At 36.6% G+C, this 14,888-nt stretch overlaps 1 protein-coding gene across 2 annotated transcripts in view; it reads right to left on the bottom strand.

Moving 5' to 3' along the window:
* The window catches only part of CPNE8 (copine 8), a 308,616-nt gene that overhangs the window by 25,979 nt on the left and 267,749 nt on the right, over positions 1 to 14,888 (bottom strand). Inside the window, exon 20 of one of the 2 annotated variants that reach the window (XR_008373258.1) lies at positions 11,277 to 11,344. The exons of the other annotated variant lie outside the window; for it this stretch is intronic. The gene's annotated coding sequence lies outside the window, so the exon portion shown is untranslated. The remainder of the gene's footprint in view (positions 1 to 11,276; positions 11,345 to 14,888) is intronic. 2 annotated transcript variants of the gene reach the window in all.

The following is a 14,888-nucleotide window of genomic DNA, read 5'->3' as shown; positions in this document are numbered from 1 at the left end:
ACTGGACCCCAGACTATTACCAAGCCCTTTTCTGTCACAAGGGAGACCGTTATTGTCTAGGGTGAACCTATCTTGCTCAGTAAACCTATCTATCCTTTTCCTCAATAAACTTTGTTTCAATAAACTTCGTTTCATGCTTGTCTTACCTGGTGGGTCTGGTCATTCTCTGGCCAAGAGCATACTAAAAACCAAGAACACAACTTCCTGAACCCAATGATTGTACTTAAGAAAGGATTTATTTAATACGTTTTATAAAATTAAAATTGTCAATAATTTTTTGCTAGGTATTTCTCTATGTAAGTTTCATCTCTCTAACAAGAAACTACAAAGTGCTTGAAGGTCAAGAAGAGAAAAACCAAACATATCCCCCACAGTACTGAGAACAATGTTAGGTCACACAGTTGGTGCTGATTTAATCCCTATTGAATTAAGTTAATAAGTAATTAATTACTTGCCATGTTCAAATGAATGAACTATTTATTTTGTCTCCATTTAGTTTATCTAAACAAGAACTTGGATCTTTAGACAAATCAAAGTAATATTAATAGCACGGTGTTATGGGATTTGAAATCTGATGTCCAGGATGTAGTTCGAGGTCCATGTAAGAGATGATGTAAGAAATTGATCAAGTCAGAGCCTGTTTCCTAATCTATAAAATGAACTAATTGATTTTAGAAGTTTATCCCAGAAAAACACTATCAAAGCTGCAAAATGTTAATATTTCAATAGTAGCAAGTATACTAAGTATGTTTTAATTCTATAGATCGTACTGCATTAGATTTTTCAAGCTTTTCTTCTTAAATATATCAGCAAAATTTCCCTGCAATTACAGTTGACCAAAAAGGAAAATTCCCGTAATGCTTTATTATTTCCTATATATTTAAGTTGTTGAATCATGAAATATTTGAGTAGGAAGAGAACTTAAAGATCAGACCTAGTCTCTTCCAAATGCAAGTATAAATTCTAGAACATCCCTGAGAAGTGGTCATCTCGCCAGCGACTAGAAATTTACAGTGTAATGGAATGGATTTGTCTATTCAAATGTTGAATAATTCTAATTGTTTCAGAGATTTTTTCTTTTACAGCTGTAACCTGTCTTCCTGTAATTATCTCTCATTGTTATTAATTCTGCTCCCTGGAGCAAAACAAAACAAGTCTTTTCTCTCTTCCATAAGACAATCTTCAAATATTTGAAAGTGTTATTTTTTTCTACCAACTAAATATTAAATATTCTATTTCCTTCAACCATTCCTTTGACAAAATCTTCATGTTGCTCTCCTCTGTGTAGAGTCCAGTTTGTCACACAGGACTTGGCGCAAACTTGCGATGAGATCTCATGAGCAGGAGTAACAATAGGGCTGTTACTCTTTGGGAAGTGGATGCAATATTTCAACATATTTCAACAAGCACAGTATAAGATGTCAATCACGTGGAAGGGAGCCACCTCCTCACTGTCGTTTACTATTGAGAACGTGAAGAGTTAGAATCCTCAGACTTATACATTAAACAAATTTCTCTTGCAACTATGTCTGTCACCCTAGTTATAATAGAATTGATTTTTTAAATACAAACTTTAACACTGTATTTACCCCAGTTAAAGTCACTTGGTCACACTCAGTGCATATGGTACCTATGAAAATGTGCCATGTGAATACTCAACTATATGAAGAATAGTCGACAGACAGCTCCAGCTCCCTGCCCATCTGAATCTACCAATTCAACTTGCATAGTAGTATCATTTACATAATGGTCATGTATCTCCTGGGCTCCCATTGCTCCCCCACCCCACCCTCTCTTTAGCCAAAACTGTCTTAGAACTGTGCTACCTAGTCTGAGACACTTCCTACCCTAGCTTTCTTTCCCCTTTCCTTTAATATGCATCAGATTTGCTACTTGCAATCTGAAGCCTCTCTCTCTCCTTCGTCTCCTTTAAGCTCTTGCAACCAATTCCATTTGGCATCTGCTACTCAGAGCACCTGAATTACACAAGCAGTACTGAGAGTGGTCTAAGAAACCAAGCAGTCAGACGGGATTTGGGAATTGACTCATTCAGCACTCCATGAGCAGAGAGGAAACCATCTTGAGCGGTCAGTGGGACATGGCTAGTTCCTGGCTGAGGACAGTAGCTTGATGGCTGAAGAATCTCAGGGATGGTAACCTTGGAAAATATCCCAGTGGAGGGGAACACCAGGAAGAGTGGAAGAGGGAATATAAATGAAAAGCATACCTGAACTTTGACAGACACAGAGCTCCAGAGACTCATCAGCCAGGACAGGTTTGTTATGTTAAGTTTTGTCAAGGCCCTGATGTGGGGTCCCACGGACAGGATCTCTTACTGATTGCCTCTGGTGGTGTTGGCTCTACTCAGCATGCACAGATCCTAGGGCCTCTAGTAAGAGTTCTAGTACCCCTCCCTAGTAAGAGCTGGAAGATTCTGCAGACCCTCCACACCTCCACAAATTGCCACTCTCTCTGTTTCCACTTCTCTTCTGGCTTCTAGGCAGATAACTAAGAGAAAAATCTCAGCATAGCCTAACTGAGAATGTGCTGAGCGTGACTCAGGGGAAGAGATTATACACTCTAATAACTGCCAGATGTAGACATAATGTACTAATAGGATCCAAGAGATCTGACAAACCCTAGGTTTGGGTTTTGAGGAGGCTTGACTAAGCAGATAAGAACATAATTCTGAATAAGCAAAAATTCATTGAGTGGGCATCGCCTATTTGGGACATAGGAACTAACACACTGGCAAGGACCCCAGAGGATCCCAGAGAGCAAAGTCACTGACAGGTGCATTATAGAAGCACAGAAAAAATAATGGCTCAAGCTGAGCGAAGTGGAAACACCTGAGTTGCCCTTACAGTCAGTAGAGAAAAGGAATAATGAAACTGATGGCAGGGAGCATTTTGGCGTGATACATTGTGTGCAGCCAGAAGACTTTTCCAGAGGATTATGTTCCAAGAGAAGGCCCAGAGGACACACAATCACCCAGGCCATCGGGAACCCACAGATGCCAGAATCACACAGAAGTTCAGTGGTGGCTGTCCTCTGCAGGCCAGGGCTGAGAGAGGTCACAGACCTCATTTAAATTCACGGAAATGATGGGGCTCCAATGTAACAGAGGCCAGGTGGCAGAGCTTAACTGCCAGAAGCCAATATACCACAATTACCATAATGACTAGCAAGACAGGAGCACAGCCAAAGAAGACTGACCCTCAGGGATCGTGGAGTTGGTTAACAGAGCACGTACAGACGAGAGTGCTGATTCACATCCACAGCCAGAAAAAGGCAAGAATGGAGGAAAGGGCTGAGCATGTTTGCTGCAATAAAAAGACACAAAAGGCCCTGGCCTTTTCAGTTCCAGGGCCTCAACCAGTTTTTAGATCTAGACCCCGAAGAGGTAAGTCGGTCCTTTGGAAGAAAGAGCCTAAAATCCTGTAGCAACTTTTCTTGGTAGTGATTTCCCCTCATTTGTATCCCATCGGGACCTACAGCCATTTACTTGGATAACTGCATACTGGGAGAAAAGGAAATATAGACACTTAGAGGACAATTGACATAAATCCTGAGTTGACATCAATGTCTGGAGTTCAAAACATTCATTGTGTCCATTTTTGTCCAGTTAATATTGAGTGCATTTGTGTCTGTAGATCCACACAGGGGTCATGAGTCCAGTATCTGAGTGTATAAAGAAATTGTAAGGACTTGGAGCAACACATTGGGCCGCTGGCTGTGGATTAGAACTATTACAGTGGCAGACGCCAAGTAGGAACCTCTAAAGTTCTCCTCATTCCACCAGCCTAAATAGTAATTTAAAAAAACAATACTGTATTTTCAACCTGTATATAGGAATTTAAGTGTGCCATGAACATTTTTAAAGATCATTAATGAAATTATTTTCAAAAGAAATTCAAAGCACAGTAAGTATATCTTTTTTGACCCTTTTAAAAAATATTTGACTAGCATAATTTAAGTGTCCTGTGGAAGTTTAACTACATATTTAAGTATGCTGTAAGATAAAAAGGTGGAAAACGCTGCCATGGGGGATGAAAGATGTTAGTGCTACCATGAAAACAAAAATGCAAAGATAGCTGTACCTAGTATATTTCTGTTTAATTTACCAGTGTGGACCCTGCAGAAACCAGATGGATTTCAGAGAATACGCTCAACCAACTAGTGGAATGGATCACCCATTTCCAAAGTGTACCTAGGAGGTTTTTCCTTTATTAATGTGAAGACCTACTGTTTGATGAAGGTATTTAATAATTTTTGCATTAGTACTTTCCACCTTGTAAAACACTCTACGTTGTCTCCTACAATATGTTTTTTTCAGAATAAGACTTTTGCCTAATCTTAAGAATGTTATTTTTTTATTTGTTCATTTTCACTTGCACATTTGTTAATTCTTTTTAACTTTAATCTTTTTGAACACTTTTCCTTAGACTGTCTTTTCATTCATTACAGTTGGGTTTTATTCTGTGTTCCATTCAGATTTTTTCCTTTCAATAGGTGAGCATAGAACATTGAGGTTAAATACTACGATAAAAATGTTCAATTCTTTTGTATTTTTTAAAAATTAAGATCATATTCACATAATGTAAAATTAACCACTTTAAAGTGAAAAATATACTGGCACTTAGTATATTTACAGTGTTATACAACTCCATTATACTTTTAAATATCTTTTGTAACTTATTTTATTTACTTTTTCTTTGCTTTATTTCAAATTGCTATGAAGGTACAAATTTTTAGGTTACATTGCTCTCACTTCCAAGGTAAAGTTCACATTGCAGTTGAGCCCTTCACCCCAGGGGGGTGCTGTACAACCTTACTTTGTCTACATTAGGGGATATCCTGCCAATTGCCCTCCCTCCTCCCACCAACCTCCCTTCCCCTTCTCTCCTCCCCTTTCTCCCCTCTCCCCTCCCCCCTTACTATACTATATTTGTGTTTTATTCATCATGTGGACATGTAATTGTTTATATGTTAGTTTCATCTTAGTATTGAGTACTTTGGTTATTTTTTTCCCCATTCTTTAAATACTTTACTGAGAAGAATGTGTTTCAACTTCATCCAGGTAAACATAAAGGATGTAAGTCTCCATCTTTTCTTATGGCTGAATAGTGTTCCATGGTGTGCGTATGCCACAGTTTGTTAATCCATTCATGGGTTGATGGGCATTTGGGTTGCTTCCACGACTTGGCAATTGTGAATTGAGCTGCAACAAACATTCTGGTGCAAATATCTTTGTGGTAAAATGATTTTTGTTCTTCTGGGTAGATACCTAGTAATGGGATTGTGGAATCAAATGGAAAGTATACTTTTAGTTCTTTGAGAATTCTCCATACTTCTTTTCATAAAGGCTGTATTAGTTTTCAGTCCCACCAGCAATGTAGAAGTGTTCCCTCCTCTCCACATCCACACCAGCATTTGCAAATTTGGGATTTTGTGATGTGGGCTACTCTTACTGGAGTTAGTTGATATCTCAGAGTGGTTTTGATTTGCATTTCTTTGATGGTTAAAGGCAATAAGCATTTTTCATGTGTTTCTTGGCCATTCGTCTTCTTCGGAGAAGTTTCTGTTCAAGTGCCCACTTAGAAATTGGGTAGTTTGTTCATTTCTTGTTGATTAATTTGAGTTCTCTGTAGATTTTCATCATCCGGCCTTTGTCAGATTCATAACATGCAAAAATCTTCTGCCATTCTGAAGGCTGTCTGTTTAGTTTGGTTGTGGAACCCTTAGAAGATTTGCTTGTGGAACCCCAGAAGATTTTTAGCTTGATCAAATCGCATTTATTTATTTTTGGTGTTGCTGCAATTGTGTGGGGTGGGGTGGGGGGGTTCCTCCTCATAAAATCTTTTCCCAGGCCATTATTTTCAAGCATTTCCCCCACACTCTCTTCTAGATATTTTATTGTTTTGTGTCATAAATTTAAAATTTTGTTCAGCAAAAATCAATTTTTGTCAATGGTGAGAAGTGTGTGTCCAGTTTCAGTCTTCTACACGTGGCTAACGGGTTCTCCCAGCACCATTTATTAAATAGTGATTCTTTTCCTCAGTAGATTATTTTAAAATGTGTTTTATAGATTTGACTAAATCCTTTACTGTGTTCCCCTTACTTGCATGAGTGTATTTCTAGTTTAAGAAGGTTTTCATGTTTGTTCTAATTTTACCTTTAAAACTAAACATTCATATAATTAAATCTGTTTCCTGACATTAGCAATATTATATCCCCTTACCACAAAATACAAGTATACTGTATATTCATATGTGTCTTCAAGACAAAGTTACCCAATTATCTCTTGGTTAGGTGGTTTTATCTTTTTAAGAAAGACTCACAGGGACATTTTATTGCCTGGTTCTTGTATGATCATGATGATTGATCAATAACATGTTTTTCTCAAATACAAGTACACTTGGTATAAAATCTTTGTTTACACCTTTTTATTTCAGAGGTATGACTCTACTTCATGTTTAATGGTACATGGAGAAAACTAAGACTAGCCTGGCTCTTTCATTCTCTGTAAGTGACCTTATCTGTCAAGTTGCTTAGAGAATACCATCACTATCTATTAAGTGCACCGTATCTACCAGGATATAAATGGGGGCAGGGGATTTAAATCCACCAGTTACTATAATATCCTTTCTCTGCCACTTTCTTTTTCTGTTCCTCTCACCCTATGCCTTTTAAAAAATTATTCTTCATTTAGAGCAGCTTGGGGGGTTTTGTTTATTTTCCTCTTGTGTTTCTTTCTTTTCTGGATCACCTATTTTCAGAAGTTTCATGTAGGGAAAGGGACATTCTTATGACTCTGATCAGCCAGAGAATTGTTGAGGTGTTACTTCACCCTAGCCAACAAGAATAAGTAGTAATGGATTGTTTTTTCCCAACATAAAGACTATGTCACCCTGTTCTTGATGTTATATACTGTGAATTTTGATATTCCATTTCAGGATATGATCCTCAGTTTAAATAGCGGTGTTTTTGCTGATTCTTCCTGAAATCCATAGCCAATGTCAACTATCTTCATGGAGTACTTTTCCCTTCACTTTTTTTCATGCACATACCTATTCTATTTCTCCTCTGTTGAAATTCACCCAACTATTTGAGAATTTGTGGTTTTAATTGATGACTAGTTTTGCCCTCACCCCCAACAAAAGATGTTTATATTTTGTTACATCTCCTTGATGTTTATGAAGACTTCCCAGGAAGAGAAGAATAACATGCTGAGTTCTGTCACCATATTCAAACAAAGGTCCAAACCACTACTTTTATCAATACAATCTATCTAATAGTTTTTTGTTACAGTAACATCAACCATTTTCTTGGCTTTGATAGTAGATTTGATTTTTTTATTTACTTTTTTCTGGTGCCCTTTTCATTCTTTCTCACTCCTTAATTTCCTGTCATGACTTTAAACAATTATTTTGTGAATTCACAAAGCATTCTGTATGTCTATTAGAATCAGATATTTGAACTCAATGAAAGTAGGTTTCCTCTTCGATTCCTTGGCTAACTTGGATTTCAATTTCTATTTCATAATATTTGTTCTATTTTTATCTATTCTAAGTTATTTGCTAGAAATAAAAGCAGAAGGAAAATCAGAACAGAGAGGCCCTCCTTTCTCTGTCATCTATTAACACTGTTATCATTCCCAAGCAGCATACCATCCCTGTCAGTGAAGAAGAAAAGAGACACTGATTTTAAAAAGGGGCTTAGTTTTCTTTTTTTACATTGTCTTCTAGGTATTCATAAAATGAAATACATGAAGTGGAAGCAGCTGTACTCCTTATGTGTGTTTATTCATTTTTAATAAATACTAGAGTAGAGTAAGATGATTTAATATTTTATATAGATGAATGAATTTCTACTTTTATCTCAATATTCTTACTATAGACTTTTAATTGCATGATCTTTATCATTCATTCCTTTTCCTACACCTCTCACTGCCATTTACCCTCACACTTGGATTCTTTCTGGATATCAGTGCCTTAAGACCCTACTTGAATCTGTATTTCCTGGTCTTAACCACATTTATGTTTCTTTCTACTATAAAAACTGGAGCTCTGAATACCAATGTTTGAGTCACTCCTTCGTATCTTTACAAGGCTATTCTGCTATTTAATTCGTGTTATTAGAAATCACTAGTTTGACTTTCTATCTTTTGCTCTACCTCAAAAAACTCCCTGATTTTATTCACTTTTCTCTATATCCAATTTTTAAACTGTAAAACCAAACCTTTCTTCAAACAAAAGATGGAAGCAAAAATGTGAAACAGCTGTATTTGAATTTCTTAAATTATATTTCTTATCCATTAGTAGGTTTGAATCTCCTCTTTCTTTTATTTTGTTTTTTGGGTTTTTTTAATTTTTTTTTATTTTTATTAAATCATAGCTGTGTACATTAATATGATCATGGGGCACCATACACTTGGTTCATAGACCGTTTGACACATTTTCATCACACTAGTTAACATAGCTTTCATAGCATTTTCTTAGTTATTTTGCTAAGACCTTTACATTCCACATTTACTAGGATTCACATATACCCTTGTAAGATGCACCGCAGGTGTAATCCCATTAATCCACCTACCTCCACCTACCTCCGCCCTCCCTCCCCTCCCTTTCCCCCTTCTCCTTATTCTTAGGTTGTTACTGGGTTATAGCTTTCATGTGAAGGTCCTACATTAGTTTCATAATAAGGGTGAGTACATTGGGTACTTTTTCTTCCATTCTTGAGACACTTTACTAAGAAGAATATGTTCCAGCTCCATCCATGTAAACATGAAAGAGGTAAAGTCTGAGAGGAGAGAGGATGGCTACCACCTCAATGGGAAGAGCAATTAGTGTAAAGGAAAGTTTTGACTAAACTGAAAGCAAAAGCAAAAGTCTGTCCCTTCTGGCCAAGTGATTCATGATAAGATGACAGAGACAGAGAAATGGAAGGCAGGTATGCCCAAGTCCCGTTGCTTCTGCAAACTTTGGCCTGGAGAAGTAGAGGCATGTTTAATAAATGGGAAATATCCAGGGTAAGGTGCCTTCCCTTTGAATCAGGGGTAGGATTCTGTGAGGAAAATTCTGTACCTGACGGTTCTCAGTCAATGTAAGGCAGCTTCGGGAGAGTTTTGGCAGAGGGAGTCTCTCTCTTGCCAGTGAGCTTTCCTCAGTTCCCTGCATGGTAATTGAAAGCCCACAGGCCTTCCAGAGGTTCACAGTAGCAGGGGTGGGGGTGGGGGCATAAGATTACACCACAGGGGTCACAGCATTGATGCCCCATGCCACAGGCTAGACAAAGTATGTGGCAGACACTCAGAAACATCTGGAGGACTAGAAGAAGGGGGAGGGAGAGTTGGCAAGGTGAGGGTCCAAAGCCCTGGCTGAGTCAGAGAATATGCCATGGTTTCCTCCACCACAGACTCCAGGAGCTGTGAACAGAGAAGCCCCAGGTTTGCAATCCATCCAACTATAGCTCAGAGGATGCCAGCTGGAGCTCAAGTAAGGATCAGTACGAGACAAAGGCGTCCTCCTAATCGTGCCTTGAAATCAGGTATTTAAGATTTTCCTCTCTCCCACAGCCCAGTGCCAATTTGAATAGGAGCATGGGGGAAAGGGAACTTCAGTCAGGCTAAACAATCATTCCACAGCTCCTGTGTTAAACCAGATAGAGTACTGGTTTTTTTTTTTTTGTTTTTTTTTTTTTGAGTCAGAGTCTTAAGCTATCACTCTGGGTAGAGTGCTGTTGCGTCATAGCTCACAGCAACCTCCAACTCAGGCTCAAGTGATCCTCTTGCCTCAGTTTTTCTACTTTTTTTCAGTAGAGATGGGAGTCTCATTTTTTCTCAGGCTGGTCTTGAACTTGTGAGCTCAACCTATCCACCCACCTCGGCCTCCCAGAGTGCTAGGATTACAGGTGTGAGCCACCGCGCCTGGCCCAACTGGACTAAATTTTGAAGATGATTTGACTAGTTTTTGTTGTGTCTATACATGTGTTTCTTCTGCCCTGTAGGTAGGAATAGCTCATGAGAAAGGTCAGAGAAATTTCTGAGAAATAAAGGAGTCACTTTAAAAAATAGAGAGAGTTATAGTTTAAATAAGTTATAAACACATCTAAAAAGATACTGGTGAAAGTACCCTGATTAAATCTATAGTGATGAGTTTATATTTATTTTAATGTATTCTTCCAGTAACACTAAAGTATGGTTTCATTGGAATTTACTTTTTTAGGTCTATTTTTAAAAAATTGTGAAATATTCTAAATATAGAGAAAACCAAATATAAAATACATACCTGTAACAAATACCAATCTTTGTGCTTTTACTCTTATTTCTATTACTTAGCTGTAGCAATACTATCTTATACAACTTTCCATCTAGTTATCTTCACTTATTTCATTCTGGTAAAGTTCTATATTTATTATAGTAGTTTTGTATTTGTTGGAAGTTTATGTGTCTATATTAATAAGTTTCATTTTAACTTCCAATGCATTCATCGAAATAGTTATATGTTTGGACTAATTTACTGGTTAGAGTTCCTTAAGTTATGAGTAAGTGAGCCAAATTCTATTTTTCTCAAATGCTCTGTTATTATTATTTTTTTATTTATTATTTAAGAAGTACCTATATACACAATTGGAGAAGGGGAACTGATTAGGTTGGTGACCATCTCTGTGTAACCAGCTCTAATCTAGAATCATTCCAGCTTGCATTCCACCTGACTTCCCCATTCTTTTTTATTTGACAAAAGTGTGAGTTCTGTTCTGTTTTGTACTTCTGTTTTTCAAATGCCTTGCTTCTGCTTTTCAAATACCTCTGCTTCTCATCCTGTTGAATTGCATTTGTCTGCCACCTTCTCTAGCTTGCCAAGAGCAGACGTATAATTGTGATGTTAAGACTCCCAAATCGTGTTACAAGTTTTATTTTATTAGTTCAAATATGTGGTAAAATCTTAAACAATATACAGAAAAAAAAATGAACCAAAGATATCAACATACAGACTTCAAGCATGCTGTATTCCCTTTTGGTCGTGTTATCATAGTCAAGGCTTTGGGGCAGCACTGTTGCTCCCTTGTAAAAGGTGTGCCTGTGAAACAAGACACTTAAGTCAAAATCCTCACTCCACTATATCCTGCCTGGGTTACCTTGGACTAATTCCTTATCCTTTCTAAACCTGAGTTATTGTATCTAAAAAAGAAAAAAAAAAGTCTTCCTCTTAAGATTATTGTGGCATCTATGCAATATTCATTAAAATAATGCATGTGAGACCCTGGAAACATACCTGACACATAGTGAGGATGCATAAATGTCAAATATTATCAGCAGACTATAAACGTAGTTGGTTTACACCTGCAATTGAAAACAAAAAAATTTCACGAATTTCTGAAGAATCATTTCACTGCTGGGTAAACCCCAGAACACAGCCACTCATTAGTACTATAAATAATAAAAACCAATAAAGAGATTTGGATTGTGATCTTCATTTTAGAACTAAAATAATTTTCTTCTATGTGCTGCTATCTTCACTTCAGTGTTCCTTTCATCACACTTAGAGCTCAAAAAGGAACTCGGGTTTCATGCCCCCGCCCCCACTCTCATTGTCAAGGGTTCATTTCTCTCATACACTTGCTTTTGGATAAACACGTTTTTGCCCTCACCCTCACCCTGTCTCTTAGAAGCACTTACTCATACACAAAATGGCTTGCTGTCACACAGGCACTCCCGTATGAGCAGTTTGGCCACGGTGAAAGCACAAATGGAAATGGGGAAGATTTTGCAGTCTTTCACACATATGTTACCAAGGAAACCATCCATGTGTTAGCTCACAGTCAGGTTGGCTTTTGTTTTGTGTCTTCAATTCCATAAGGGGAAAATAGAAGGCACTCAGATTTCCAAAGATGAAAAGTAAACTCTAATCTCTTAAAAAATTATGAACCGTACTAGTACTGGAATGTGGTAACAGCAGTACAAGTAGATACCTCAGTACCAACAAAAATTTGCTGTAAACCTTGATAAAAATGCATTTGAAATCTCATGCGCGATAATCAAATAGTTTACAGGGAGCAGAGAACTGATATTCCAGCCAAGAGGAGAGGTGACTGATTTATTTACATTTCCAAAGTGATTATGGTTGTGAAGATATTGTCAGTGAGAGATGAAAAGGCAGAAGATGGATTCTTATCCTGAATTCTCCCCTTAACAATTGGAACCTCCCTTACCACAGGTTCAAAATGAGCATACGGCTACTTTCTTATCTATCTCCTGGGGTTATTTGGGACCTCAAGTTAGAAAATAGGTATGAAGTACATCGTAAGCTGTTGAATTGCTATTTAAATAGGTGTATATATGCACAACTTTTATAATATAATTTCACAAAAGGCTGGAAAAATACAAAGTCAAGTTATTTTTTTAAAGGAATAAGTTTCGTATTTTAATCTACATTTTAAGGATGGGAAATAATGTTGTGTAAATTACTACGACCAAAGATTTTCAGCTTCATTTATAATGAAACTGTATAAAGCAGAGCGGATTAGGCCCCAGAGGTCATAACTGTCTCCTAGCTGTAGTTTCAAATTCAAGTCTGCTTGCTATGGATTATCAGAAATGTTACTAACAGGGCATCCTATCATTGCCTTCCTAAATCACTTACGTTATGTATCTCTGTGGGCTATTATGGCTGTTTTTAAAAAAATCTTTCATGATCTAATCTCCATCTATTCAGCCTCCCATCTCTTTATTTCCAACAGATCTCTCTGATCTTGCCAGATATGCTTTATCTTATCCAAAACTCAGGCCGTAATCAGTCCTACTTCATTAACTATGGAATATGCATCTTTTAATTTTTTGATTCACTATACATGGAAAATAGTGTTGAATGCGTAGTAGGATCTTTGGCAGTACTTGTTTATCTGTTAGAGTGACGGCACCTGCATTCTCAGACCCATTCATGTTAGTACCTAATGAAGTCGTCAATATCTTTTAAAAACCTAGACTCCGTATTTAGAGAAAGTTTTGTAGAATTAATGCTATACAATGATGGGATATATTTTAGCTCAAACTCATTGCAGTGATAACATGATTTTTTTCTAGCGATCCTTTTATTTCCTTGTATAACTAAACAGTTCTTATTACATAAACCTCTGTTGGCAGTCATCTTTACTTGCTACATTAATATTTGTTATAAAGACAACAATTTGTAAAACAAACTAACAAAATAAGTTACTAAAATGTAATAGAAAGAATTTGAAATCACACAAAAGTATGTGTCCAAGTCTTGGTTCTACCTATAATAAAATACTTATCTTTTTTAGATGTATTGGACTCAAACCAGAACAAAATACCAATTTGATTCCATTGTCGTGAGCTTTAGTATAGGATATACAATGCATATACGATTGTGTATATTTATACACACACACACACACACACATATATACATATACATATACATATATGGAAATCTAAAAAGCATTATGTAGCATATATGTGGCACACAGTCAGCAAACGGTGGTGAGTTACTCAGGAACCTTGAATATCAACTTAAATTTTAATCTCTGGATTTTCATAACACCTGGGAGTTATCTCTTCTTTGGAGAAAGAGATATTTTAAAAATTAAAACAAAATATTTTTTAAATTAAAAAATAAATGTTTCTCTTTGGAGAAAGATATTTTTAAAATCTATTTTAAAAAATGTATCTAGTCTCACAGGCCTAAAGATCTTAAAGAACATCAAGCCCACCTCCTCGCTTCCTGGTTTAGAGGAAGAGGTCATTCTTGATAAACACTCCACGGTAACTATACATGGAGTATGTTCTTATCAAACTGCAGTGATGTATTTAGTTTTCTATGCTTCTTCTGCTTTGTATTTCCAGTTAAAAGCATCATCTGTTAACGGTAATCTTAATTTTTTTTAACTTTAATATTTGAGTGACCCAGATCTCAAAATTCAGCTCCATTAAAGGGAGATAGCAAGTCAGCACAAAGCAAACACTTTAATAACAAAGCATTATTCTTACTACTATATATGATGTATTCATTTCTCATTTACTGCCATAAAAAATTGTCACATATATAGTGGCATAAAATAATACAAATTTTTGAAGAATCAACATTGTTAAAATGTCTATACTTCCCAAAGCAATCTACTTATTCAATGCCATTCCTATTAAAATACCAACATTGTACTTTTAAGATTTGGAAAAAATGATTCTGCATTTTGTATGGAACGAGAAAAAAACCCGTATAGCTAAGGCAGTTCTTTGTAACAAAAATAAAGCTAGGGGCATCACCATACCAGATTTTAGGCTGTACTACAAAGCCACAGTGGTCAAGACAGCATGGTGCTGGTACAAAAATAGAGACATAAACATTTGGAATCAAATAGAAAACCAGGAAATGAAACTAACATCTTACAACCACCTAATCTTTGATAAACCAAACAAGAACATACCTTGGGAAAGATTCCTTATTCAATAAATGGTGCTAGGAGAACTGGATATCCACATGTAAAAGACTGATACTGGACCCACACCTTTCTCCACTCACAAAAATTGATTCAAGATGGATAAAGGACTTAAATTTAAGGCATGAAACAATAAAAATCCTCAAAGAAAGCATAGGAAAGATATTGGCCTGGGGAAAGACTTCATGAAGAAGACTGCCATGGCAATTGCAAAAACAACAAAAATAAACAAATGGGACTTCATTAAACTGAAAAGCTTCTGTACAGCTAAGGAGACAACAACCAAAGCAAATAGACAACCTACACAATGGGAAATGATATTTGCATATTTTGATCAGACAAAAGCTTGATAACTAGGATCTATAGAGAACTCAAATTAATCCACATGAAAAAAGCTAACAATCCCATATATCAATGGGCAAGAGACATGA

Source organism: Nycticebus coucang, chromosome 12 (genome assembly GCF_027406575.1).
Source record: "Nycticebus coucang isolate mNycCou1 chromosome 12, mNycCou1.pri, whole genome shotgun sequence".
Taxonomy (NCBI): domain Eukaryota; kingdom Metazoa; phylum Chordata; class Mammalia; order Primates; family Lorisidae; genus Nycticebus; species Nycticebus coucang.
Note: the sequence above shows the minus strand (reverse complement) of the source record. Positions and strands in the feature narration are given on the sequence as shown.